Below are 12,617 nucleotides of genomic sequence, written 5' to 3'. Positions count from 1 at the left end.
GAGGGGTGTGGGGAGGGATGGGGGGAGGGATGGGAGATGGAAAGGGATAGGAAGGGAAAACAAAGGAGGAGGCAACAATGCTTAATAAGAAATGTACTCATTATCTTGCCCATGCAATTGTAACTCCTCTGTATGGTATTTTCACAATAAAAAAATCAATCAATAAATAAATATATAAATAGGGTTACAGGTGACCCCATTACAACAATGAAATGTATAAGATGTTATGTTGAAAAACGAACTTTACAACTTCGGTGGGGGATGGAGGGAGAGAAGGGGGGTTGAGAGGGGAAGGGATGGTAAGGGGAAACAAAGGAGGAGGTAAGAATGCTTGATAAGAAATGTACTCACTATCTTGCCAATGTAATTGTACTCCTCTGTATGGTATTTTCACAATTTTACAAAAAAGCACAGCTCTGGAGAGGGTTAAACTATTGCCCCCTTCCATAGTGCTTTAAAGGCCTTGAAGCCTGGGAGGTAAAAGAATTGACAACTTAACCTAGGAAGCTAGATAAAATAGACCAAATGTCTGGATTTTCTCTGGGTTGCATTCTCCTTTCTCAAAACAAATAGGGAACCAGTGTTTCTCACTCACTGTGGTGGCTCTGATTGCAATATAGAAGCTTCATTTTTGCATGTATCCATGGTAACATTCCCAGCATGAATTCAAATAAATATGATTGCTTGTGTGACCTGGGGCCCAGGTGCCAGTAAGCCTTGGTACCCAAGGTCCTCATTGATTTTTTTTTCTTTTTCTCTATACCTGTCTGGTATTTTCTAATTTTCTTCAGCTTGGTATCCTATTGCACTGCCTTGGGTTGCAATTAGCAACAAATATGAATATTCTTGAGTTGTAAAACATAAAAGACTTACAAACTTTCTTATCCCAGATGGCTTCAAACCACAATCCTCAGATCTAAGCCTTCTGAGTAGTATTACAGGCATAAGCCACTGGCAACCAGCATGCATCTGAAGAATTGATGTCAGTGAGATCTTTCTTGGGGAATGTCTGCACATCTCAGTCCTCCTCAGCTCTGTTCCTTCCTGTTGCCCAAACAGAATCAAACACTTTCACTCCTTTATGTTCAAAATCCTTGAAGTTAGTGAACTGACTTGCCTGCCATGTACCTCCTTTCTATAAATACAATAGTGGGTTTTACTTCTTACCATCGATTAACTAAATTAACTGGGATCCACACAGAGGTGACATGTCCTTTTCTGGAATGCACACCGTACACCTATGTTTTACTTTATCTAATAAAGTTAACATAACTTACCTTGTTTGAGGTTTCTTAGTTCCCATATTTCTTCCTTCTCATCCCTCTTTCCCTTGCACAGAAGGAAGAACAATTTGGAATTGTGAAGAGTGAGTTTTTAGTCATTTTCTGAAAAGCTTTGCCAATGGATCCTGATTTCCAAGTCCTGAGTAACTGGCCTGTAAAGCCTTGTTCTTTAATCTCTCCTCAGCTGACACAAATGACCATATATATCTTAAAAAGGCTTTGGGAAATGAGTTCAGATTATCAGTTAGGAATCCTAATTACCTGGTCACTGCGCATAAGTTGTTTTTGTTTTTTGTTTTGTTTTGTTTTGTTTGAATAGTGTACAATTAGTACCAGAATTAGACTTCCAAGTATTTTTTTAAATTCAAAGCTAGCAGGCTTTCTTATTTGAACCACAGATCAACTTCTGCCCCACTCTCTTTATCTTTTGGTGGTAAATAGGACAGAAGTGTCCCACAGGAATTCAAGGGCACTACACAGTATCCTCAAATCTGAGGACTGTGGTTCACAGCCAGCCTGGGTAGGAAAGTCAATGAGCCTCCTATTCCCAACTAATCAGCAAAAAGAAGTGGAACTGTGGCTGAAGTGGTAGAGCAGCAACCTTGAGCCTAAAAAAAGCTAAGATAAAGCTAAGAAAAAAAAGTTTTATAAAAAGGTAAGTGAAAAACAGATCTAGCACTAAGACAACCACAAAATAAATTTTTAAAAAAGTACAAGAGAGCACAAAGAGTCTTAGAAATGATAAAAATTAACAAGAAACTGGTGGCTCACACTTGAAATTCTAGCTACTCAAAACACTGAAATCGAGCATTACTATTCCAAGCCAGCCAGGACAGGAAAGCCCATTGTGTGTGTCTGTGTGTGTGTGTATGTGTGTGTAAAAAGCCCATTGTGTGTGTGTGTGTGTGTGTGTGTGTGTGTGTGTGTGTGTGTGTGTGTATGAGTGTGTGTGTGTTCCTTTCTGGGATATGATCTACAAGTTTTTGCTTGACCATTTCCAATCTTTTGGAGGTTAATTTGAGATAAGAATTTCATGAACTTTCCTTGTCCTCTGACAATGAACCGCAATCAGTATAATTCAGGACCTTGTGGGAGTGTCTATACTTCCCTCCTACTAATCACCAAAACCAAAAAATGAACCAAATTGCAACTGTTACTAAACTTTTAGAGCATTCTATCCTTCAGCAAGATTGGTGAGGCCCTAAAAACAAGAGAGAGAACCAACAAATAAATAAATGTATGTGAAGAAGAAAAGAGCCAATTAGTTTTTTATAATATAGACTCATATCTTTAATCCAAGCTGAAATGTAAAGATTACAGTTCGAATCCAGCCTGGGCAGGAAAGTCCAACTAACTTCTTTTTGAGTGTGCTAGACATGGGCTTGAACTTGAGGGTTTTTACTCAAGTTTAAAAATACTACTTCCTGTCTCATCTGGTTAATTGGAGATGAGTCTGATGGACTTTCTAGCCCAGGCTGGCTTTAAACTGTAATCCTTAGATTTTAGGATACTGTGTAGTGCCTTGGTTCCCATGGGACTCTTATCTACTATTAACCACTAAAAGAAAAATAGAGGCAGAAGTTGAGCTGAGGCTCAAGTAGTAGAGCCTGCTAGCTTTGAAATGAAAAACAAAATACCCAAAATAAAACAAAACAACCCTCATAGTCACTAGGCCTTGAATTCAAGCCTCCCCTCCCCCCCCAAAAGAACCCTCAGGAGTTGAGTTTTTGTTCCTGCTAGCTTTGAGCAAAAAACAAAAGGCCAAAAATCTCATGGACAGTGAAGTAGTGTGGCCTAAATGTAGAGCCTGCTAGTTTTGATCTAAAAAAACAAGCCAGGTGCCTCTGGCTCATGCCTGTAATCCTTGCTACTCAGGAAGCTTAGATCTGAGAATCACATTTGGAAGCCAGCCTCGGCTAAAAAGTCCCCTGGTGACTGTTTTTTTTCCAACTAAGTAGAAGTGGCACTGTGTCTGAAAATAGTAGTGTACCTGCTGTGTCCCTGACAGATAGTTCCTAGGCATTGAGTTCAAGCCCCCAACTGACAATATCAATAAATTAATTAATTAAATACTGAGCATAAATGAGTAGGCCCTAATAATAAAGGACATAAACTTTGAAAAAGGGGGAAGGGACAATCAAATAAATGAAAAGGTGGAAAAGGAGCTATTAAGGCTTTCTAAATCAAAACTGTAAGTCTACCTGCTCAGATTACTGAAAACTGAGGACTGTGGTTCAAAGCCAGCCCAGGCAGGAAAGTACAGGAGACATATTTTACTGTGTTCAGTATGGGGGCTTGAACTTGCTATGTTTTGCTCATGGCTACAGGTCTACTTCTTCTAACCTCTTGGTGGTTGTTAGAGATAATTGTCTCATTGACTTTCTTGCCCAAGACTGGCATTGAACCATGATTCTCAGATTTCAGTCCTTTCTGTAATGCTCTTGACTTTCTATTGATATTCTAATCTCCTATTAACCACAAAAAATGCAAAAGTTGAGCTGTGGCTCAAGTAGTGAAACCAGCTACTATTAAGGTAAAAATAAATAAACCTCAAGGAAAGTCATCTTGACTTAATTTCAAGACCTAAGAACCACCACTCAATTAAAAAAAATAGAACCTCAGTCACTGTGACCTGAGTTTAAGCCCTAGAAAAAGAGCTGCAAAAAAGAAAAACAGCCTGTAGTTTACCTGTGGTCAAAGTTGTAGGGCATGGTAGTTTCAAGGGAAACAAAAAAACAGCATAAGAGCTAGCGCCTAATAACAAATGTCAAAAGGAAAGAAAGAAAGAATAAATAACTGAAAAGGTGAAAGAAGAGGTAATTAAAGATTTGTAAATGTTGACTCACACTTATAATTCTGAATGCTAAGGAAACGGAAATCTGTAGGTCATGGTTCAAAGCCATACTGGACAGGAAAGTCCATGAAACTTGCTTCAGTGTGTTCAGTTGAGGGACTTAAAATTGAAGTGTTTTGCTCAAGGCTACAGCTCTACTATCTTCCACCTATTAGGTTGACTGGAGATAAGAGTCCCATTGACTTTTCTGCCCAGGCTGACTTTGAACTCTGATCATCAGATTTCAAGCCTTTCTGTACTGCCCTGGACTACCCATGGAATTCTTGCCTCATATTAATCACTTAAAGAAGGCAGAAGTTTAGCTGGGCTCAAGTAGTAGAGCCACCTACCCTTCAGTTAACTAAGTAAATCAATAAAACCTCAGAAAGAGAGGAGAGGAATGAGAGTGAAAGACAGAACGTCTTACAATAAGCAAAAGGAAAGAAATGTATATATCACCTGGGAGAAATAATTGTATTGTCAAAGCTTATAGAATTGTATTGTCAAAGCTTATAGAATTCACAAACTTTAACAACCATAATAATGACAATTTGCATTGTGAAGGTTAAAATATGTTTGTGACTTCAACTAAATATCACTATTCCACAATATTCTGAAATAAGAGAAATTTAGGTAATCACCTAATCTCAATAATAGTAAAAATCTCAAAAAGAGTCACCAGGCCTTAATTTCAAGCCCTAACACCAACGTGCCTAACTCCGGCCACACACACACACACACACACACACACACACACACACACACACACACACACACACACACACACACACACACACACACACACACACACACACACACACACACACACACACACACACACACACACACACACACACACACACACACACACACACACACACACACAGAGCAGGAGCTGAGTTCTCATGCTTGGAGCAAAAGCCAAATGAAACAAAAAGTAGACTGTAGTAGACCTATGGCTTAAGTAATAAAGCAAGCTGCTTTTAAGAGAAAAGAAAAGAAAACCTGAGTATGAAGGCAAGGCCCTAAGCCCCTGACTCTTCCCAGAATGGAAATCAGTCATGGAATCCAACAGTTTGTGCTTGTTCTTGGGATCACAGCTGAACGTGCCCCTTCAGTTCTAGGCCCTCCTATCAAAAATAGAAGGTAGGCTTGTTCTTGGCTTCTGGCACAAGTACCTTGTGTAAAGGAAGCCCCTCCTCTTGCTTCCTGGATCCCAGGGTTCAGCCTCTCTTGTGAGTCAGGGTGGGACGTGGATGGCAGTGTGACAAGAGGTTCCAAATAGAGTGGCAGCTGTGCTAATTGACTTGAGGCTGACAGCTGGATGCCAGGGCTAAGTGATAACAGGTAGCTATCTCTGATTACCCAGCAGTAGGGAGAATGAGCTGGAGCACCTACTGGCTCTGCCTATCAAGTCCACCCCATCTCCTCTGCCCCTGTAACAACCAGAGGTTTAAATGGGGATCTGAGTTGGCTGTGTCAGATTCCTGCTCCCCAGCCCTACCTGTTTGCCTCTGTGTACACCACTGCTGAGGACACGCATCCAACTGCTCTGCAGCCCTACACCGTGAGGGAGATCATGTACATACCGGCAAGCCACTGTGGCAACCAGATTGGCGCAAAGGGGAGCATGACACTGGCCTAGGATCCTAGTCTCAAATTTAGGGGGATGAGGAGGAAGAGGATGGGGTTGGAGGGTGCAGGTGGTGGTGGTCATGTCTAGGCTGAGGTAGGTGGGGCTCCATAGTAGTCCCTAACCTCCTGGAAATCAAGTCCCCCAGATAGTTTCCCCAATTTCCCTAATTTGTGTGGCCCAGGTGGGTGTGGTTTTTTAAGCAAGGCTTGCATGTCTTTGTCTTACCTGAGACTCAAGTCATTGTACTTAGTTTCCTGGGAATAGACTAATGCATTTTTGGTCTGATTTGAATGAAAGGAGTGCAGTGTCTTTGAGCTGACAGATACAGAGGATTCCCTTTTTGTCAACTGATGAGTATCAGATAATTGAGAACAGTTCGTCCACCTTAATGCAAATTTCTCTGAGTTTTCATGCCCTAACTCAGTTCCCTTAAGTTGGGTGTTTTCTAAATCAGTGGTTGTCTAAATCAGTGTATGCTCTGAGGACCCTTGGGGTTCTGGAGACCCTTCTAGCTGAGTCTTCAAGTTACTGCTTTGGCAACTTAATGTCCATATAAGACCAGGTTCTGGTCATAGAATCCAAACAGAATATGGTATCCCATAAGATAGAATACTCATAGGAGAACCCAGATGTCTTCTATTCAGCAAGATAGCAAAGAGATTAACAAAGCTAAAATACTATCAATTTTTGTGCTTTTTTAATTTAAAAAATCTAATTTTTTTACAAAAATAGTTGTGTCAACAGGACTTGGGTTTCTTATAGTTATTTTAAAATCCATTGTTTGGACAGTTAACATTCTAGGCCATAATACACTTCTATTTCCATCTCAGTTTTGGGAAATGCTAAGCAATGAGCACAACATTGACTGCACTGGAAACTACTATGTAGACAGCAGCTTACAGCTGCAGAGAATCGAGGTGTATTACAATGAGGCAGCTAGTGAGTGTCTCCCAACTGGCTTCCAATACCGTGGCAGAATAGGTCCCTAGGAATACTAATGACAAGGAAGGAGTTCCTGCCTTTCTTAGGGTGGTATTGTAGTTCGAATTTGGGGCCTCCATCTTGTAAGTCAAGTGCTGTATCCACCTGAGCCACTCCACCATATATTTTGTTTTAATTTTTGAGTATACACTTGTGAATTCCTCAGGAAAGCCTTTTACTGAATTCCCCCTACCTGTACTTGCTGACTAGCCACACCTGGATTTTTTTTTCTTGTCATGGGGTTTCAACTCTGGGCATAGGCATTGTCCTTCATCTCTTCAATCTTTCTTTTCCTTTTATTATCAGGGGTTCCTTTTTTTAGAACTCTCTGGGCTTCTGGGATAACTCCTTCTAGCTTAGTTTAATTCATTAATTCTGCTTGTTGTAACATATTTGGAAATTTTAAGTTTTTATGTTTACTATGCGTGAGCTGCAAAACCGCTTGTGAAGTTGTAGGAGTTTTTGGAGGCAGCGTCACATCAGATGATAGATTGATTGGGGCATCGCCCACATTTAATCTTTGGTCCTAGTCTTTATTATTTAGAGAAGTCATCTCCATTGGACTGGAAAGAAACAACATGCTCTGTTCACGGATCAATAGAAAAATAGCCAAAATGAGAATAAAAGCAACGAATGTACAGCCAAGAAGAATATAGTAAGAATAAAGGTAGAGGCTATAAAGGTGCAGCCAAGTGTATGGGATGCCTTGAACCAACACCCTCTTCCTGCAGGCATGCTTCCTTAAAGCTCTTTGTCTAACACGATCTCATGCAGAGGTGGCATAGGAGGTGGCATGGCACCAACTATTTCAGGTAGTTTCTTGGAGATAAGAGTCTCCCAGAATTTCCTGCCCCAGCTGGCTTCAATCTGCGATCCTAAGATCTCAGACTTTTGAGTAGCTAGAATTTCACCCTTCAGCAACCAGAGCCCAGTTGCATTGCCCTCTTTAAAATACAGATTAAATTTCTAAAAAGAAAATTTTTGAAATTGAAAATTTTAAAATTTTAAAGAGGGATGTTCAGTCACTAATATATATGTGAATAGTCCAAATCACAAAGCATAAATAAAGTGTCTCACCCTGAAATCTATAACACTTCTGGACTTCAGCATTTTGAATATGAATACTTAGCCAACAATAAATTCTTTTTAAGGTTTTTAAAGTAAAAAACATTGTTGTGATGTAGAAAAACCCAATAATAATGTGTAAACACTGCTTTTAAATGATTCATATTGTCTTTCCTAATACAAACAACCTTACTGAAGTCTACAGAGTAGATTTTCAGTTTTTGTAAATGTCAATGTGAAATTCATTTAATTTTATATAAAGAGTTTCCATTCTACATTATTGTATACAAACAGAATCGTAGATAATTGGTTTTCCTGTGTAATAAACCAATGAAAAAGTGCAAACAAAAGGACAGAGCTATTTAATGTATTTGAGTTTTATGGATCTACATTTGGGGATGTCCTCACCTTGGTATTTTGTGTTGATATTGCTTAAGTAAGATATAAGACTTTAATCTTGTGGTTCCTTGGTTGAGAGTTGTGTGGGATTGTGTCACTCCTATGAGCAGTATTTTATGTTGTGTCTTTATTAGATCCTGCATATCAGGAAGGATGGCCAGTTTTCTTCATGTGATTGTTTAGGAAGGGGGCAATCTCAAACTCATGTTTATATTATTTTAACTGATATCCCTTTTGAAAAATCAGGTTAAATGGCAAATTGCAAGTAATTGCCCAAGGTTGCTCTGAGTATTTGAATACAGGGAAATGTGCTATTTGATAACAATTATTGAAACATTATAACACAAGAAATATGTATTTTATGTATTTTCCCCAGGAAAGCATTATACTTGAATTCCTCTACATTTACTTGCTGAAGAGCCACACCTGGCTCTTTTGTTTTGTTTGTTTTTTTGTCAGCAGTGGCGCTTAAACTCTGGGCCTATGCACTGTGCCCCAACTCTTCTGTTCAAGACAAGCAGCCATACCACTTAAGCCACAGTGCCATTTCTGGTTTTCTATTAGTTTATTGGAGATAAGAGTCTCACAGACTTTCCTGCCGAGGCTGGCTTTGAACAGCGATCCTTTGATCTCCAAATCCACAGTTGCTAAGATTATAGGCATGAGCCAATGGTGCTCTGCACCTAGCTACTTTTAATTGGGGAAGGAAAGGGAGAACAACAAAGGAGTGGGTAACAATGTTCAACAATAAATGTTCTCATTTCCTTACTCATGTAACTGTAACTCCTCTATACAGCACCTTTACAATAAAAATAAAATTAACAAAAAAAGAGAAAGGTTCTTGCTGATAGGCAATGATGACTCACACCAGTAATCCTAGCTACTCAGGAGGCTGAGAAATGAGAATCATGGTTCAAATTCAGCCTGGGCAGGAAAGCCCCTGAGACCTTATCTACAATAAACAACTCAGAAAACTGAAAGTGGGACTGTGGCTCAAGTGATAGAGTGCTAGCCTTGAGCTGAAGAGCTGAGGGACTCAGCCCAGGCTCAGAGTTCAAGCCCCACCATGAACAACAACAACAAGAAAAGGTGTTGTCATCTTTCTTTTGCCCCATTAGACTCAAAGCCTGATGCTCATCTTTGCCTCCTGAGTAGCTGAGATTTCAGCCACCATGCCCAAAGCAAAGGAATGAAATGCATGGAAATAGACAACTGCAAACGTCCTTAAAGTTGCTGAAGCCTCTTGCATGGTGATTCATTCTCAAGATATCTTTTCTGTTTCCATGTCTGAAATGCTGTAATTTCTGTAATGAATGCTGAGAGCCACTTAGAATCATAAGCTCTGCCCCTAAGTTCCTTGTCAAGTATAGGCCTAAGTCAACTCTTGTTCCCACAGGCAACAAATATGTTCCTCGGGCCATCATGGTGGACGTAGAGCCTGGCACCTTAGACTCAGTAAGATTGGAACCATAGAGTTTCAGACCAGACACTTCATATTTAGTAGGTCAGCATGGTCCATGGAAGATGGCTAATAGGCACCCCTCCTTCCTAACATCCAGGCACTCCAGTTCCCAGAGCTGAGCTGAGCCTTTATCCATCTAGATATCATCCTCACCTAACCTACCTATTTCAGTCCATGGGAGTCATGTCCCTGGCCACTCAATCAGCACAGATAAATGCCAGTCTGCAAACAGCCTCTGAAGGGAATGAACAGTGAGCAGGGAATGCCTCCAACAAGGTTTCAGCGCTGCTGGCCATTTCAAATACCTGGCAATAACAGGGAACCACTTCAGGACACCAGAAATCAAAGCACAGCTATGTATGAGCAAGGTGCAGACAAGTGCCTGCAGCTTAGCTTCCCTCTTACCATTCTGTTCTCCTGTTCCTCCTGTGAAAGTAAGTACTTTTCCAGTATTGAGGCAGGCTCTGTTCATTTTTTTTTGGTCGGTCGTGGGGCTTGAACTCTGGGCCTGAGCACTGTACCTCAGCTCTTCAGCTCAAGGCAAGCACTCTACCGCTTGAACCACAGCATCTCTTCTGGCTTTTTCTGTTTATGTGGTGTTGAGGAATCGATCCCACGGCATTGTGCATGTGAGGCAAGCACTCTACCACTGAGACCCCTTCCCATCCCCAGGCTCTGCTCATTTTTAGAAGTACGCACGTGGTTTGGGTTAAAATGTATCTTCCTCCACATTGTCTTTACTTTCTTTAGAACCTGGGTGATTTGTAGGGTCCCAGACACATTGAAAACATTTCCTGAGGGCTAGGAAGGTGGCTCAGCAGTACAGTGCTTGCCTTGCATGCATGAGGCCCTGGGTTCGATTCCTCAGCACCATATAAGCAGGAAATAAAAGCCAGAAGTGGTGCTGTGGCTTAAGTGGTAGAGCACTAGCCTTGAGCTGAAGAGCTGAGGGACAACGCCCAGGCCCAGAGTTCAGGCCCATGACTGGACCCAAAAAAAGAAAACATTTCCTTTATTTCACCAAAGTGTATCTAAAATAATAGCCAAAGTTGCTCAGAGGAGCCTATAGTCTTCACAATGCATATAGCACAGTCATTATTCCTGGAGTATGTGTCTCATCATGTCTTTGTGTCTGATAGGCCAGAACAGGGCAGGCAATAACTGGGCCAAGGGCCACTACACAGAGGGAGCCGCGCTGGTGGAGTCAGTGTTGGAAGTGGTGAGCAGAAAGGTGTGGCTGTCTCCAGGGTTTCTAGCTGCACTACTCCCTGGGAGGTGGCACCAGGTCAGGCATGGGCACCCTGATTCTCAATAAGATCCGAGAGGAGTTCCCAGACAGCATCATGAACACCTTCAGTGTCATGCCCTTGCCCAAGATGTTGGACACTGGCACCTTAGACTCAGTGAGATCGGAACCATTTGGCCAGAGTTTCAGACCAGACAACTTCATATTTGATATGTCATCATAGTCCATAGGAGATGGCTAACAGGCACCCCTCCTCCCTAACGTCCAGACACTAGTTCCCAGTGCTGGGCTGAGCCTTTATCCACCTAACCCTATCATCCTCACCTAACCCTACAACACCATCTTGTCTGTCCACCAGTTGGTGGAAAATGCAGATGAAACATTCTACATTGACAACGAGGCCCTGTATGACATCTGCTTTTGCACCCTGAAGCTGCCCATGCCCACCTATGGAGACCTGAACCACCTGGTGTTGGCTACCATGAGCAAGGTCACCATCTGCCTGTGCTTCCCTGCCCAGCTGAATGCAGACCTGAGCAAGCTGGCTGTGAACATGGTGTCCTTCCCCTGCCTGAACTTCTTCATGCCTGGCCTTGCACCCTGTCCAGCCATGCCAGCCAGCAGTACAATGCTCTTTCAGGGCCCAAGCTCACCCAGCAGATGTTTGACACCAAGAACACGATGGTAACCTGTGATCCCCACCATGGCTGCTACCTGATAGCGGCTGCCATCTTCCGAGGCCGCATGTCCATGAAGGAGGTGGATGAGCAGATGCTCAACTTGCAGAACAAATAAGCAGCTACTTTGCAGAATGGATCCCCAACAACGTGAAGACACTTGTGTGTGACATCCCCCCACATGGCCTCACGATGTTGGCCACATTCATTGGTAACAACACGGCCATCCAGGAACCCTTCAAGCACACCTCAGAGCAGTTCAGTGCCATGTTGCAGCACAAGGCATTCTTGCACTGGTATACAGGCAAGGGTATGGATGAGACGGAGTTCACTGAGGCTGAGAGCAACATCAACAACCCGGTGTCCAAGTACCAGCAATGCAAAGATGCCACTGCTGATAAACAGGGGGAATTTGAAGAAGTCTTGTGGAAGAAGAGGTTTAAGACTTCCCATTGCTAGCAGTGCAACAGGAATGCCAGAGCCCGCCTACGGCTTCTCAAATAAATGGTGCTTTCCTGAGCTACTGTTGTCCTGCAGTGGGACCTTGCTATGTATCATCATGCTCAGCCTTCTCTGTCAGGAACTCACTGACGGTGAATGTAAAAATGCAGATTTCTTTTAAATATGATTGTTTTAAAACCCTATTTGTATAAATAAAGAAGTATACATTTTATACCCTGAGCCCTTATTCTTCTTTAGAATCCTTTTTATTCTTTCAGTGTATTTGAAATATAAATTTGGCCAGAAGGATTTAATCTTAACAATATAGGACTGGTACTCAAGAGGAGTATTAAATTCATGGTTTTTCTGCTATTTTGAAGAGGAGGATGACAAGTGCCAATGTTGTTTTTCCCCCTGGCCCAGTTTTATAGTTTTCAATCTCTCAAAAGCATGCAAGTAGCAAAAAAGCAGTTTGAAGAGAAAGAAAACTAGATCCAGATGCTACTTCTTCAGACAACCACAGGTTCTTGTCTCATGTCCCATCAGAGGGATTTCAGTCACATTCCCCAGAAACAGTATCAGGAACACTGATCC

The 12,617-nt window shown here is 41.8% G+C and overlaps 1 pseudogene; it reads left to right on the top strand.

The window, feature by feature from the left end:
• The first annotated feature begins 5,164 nt into the window (after window positions 1-5,164).
• Window positions 5,165-12,041, top strand: LOC138813073 (tubulin beta-2A chain-like; annotated as a pseudogene).
• The last annotated feature ends 576 nt before the right edge of the window (window positions 12,042-12,617 follow it).

Source organism: Dipodomys merriami, unplaced genomic scaffold (assembly GCF_024711535.1).
Source record: "Dipodomys merriami isolate MVZ:Mamm:240054 unplaced genomic scaffold, mDipMer1.0.p SCAF_580, whole genome shotgun sequence".
Lineage (NCBI taxonomy): Eukaryota > Metazoa > Chordata > Mammalia > Rodentia > Heteromyidae > Dipodomys > Dipodomys merriami.
This window is presented reverse-complemented; position numbering and strand designations above follow the sequence as displayed.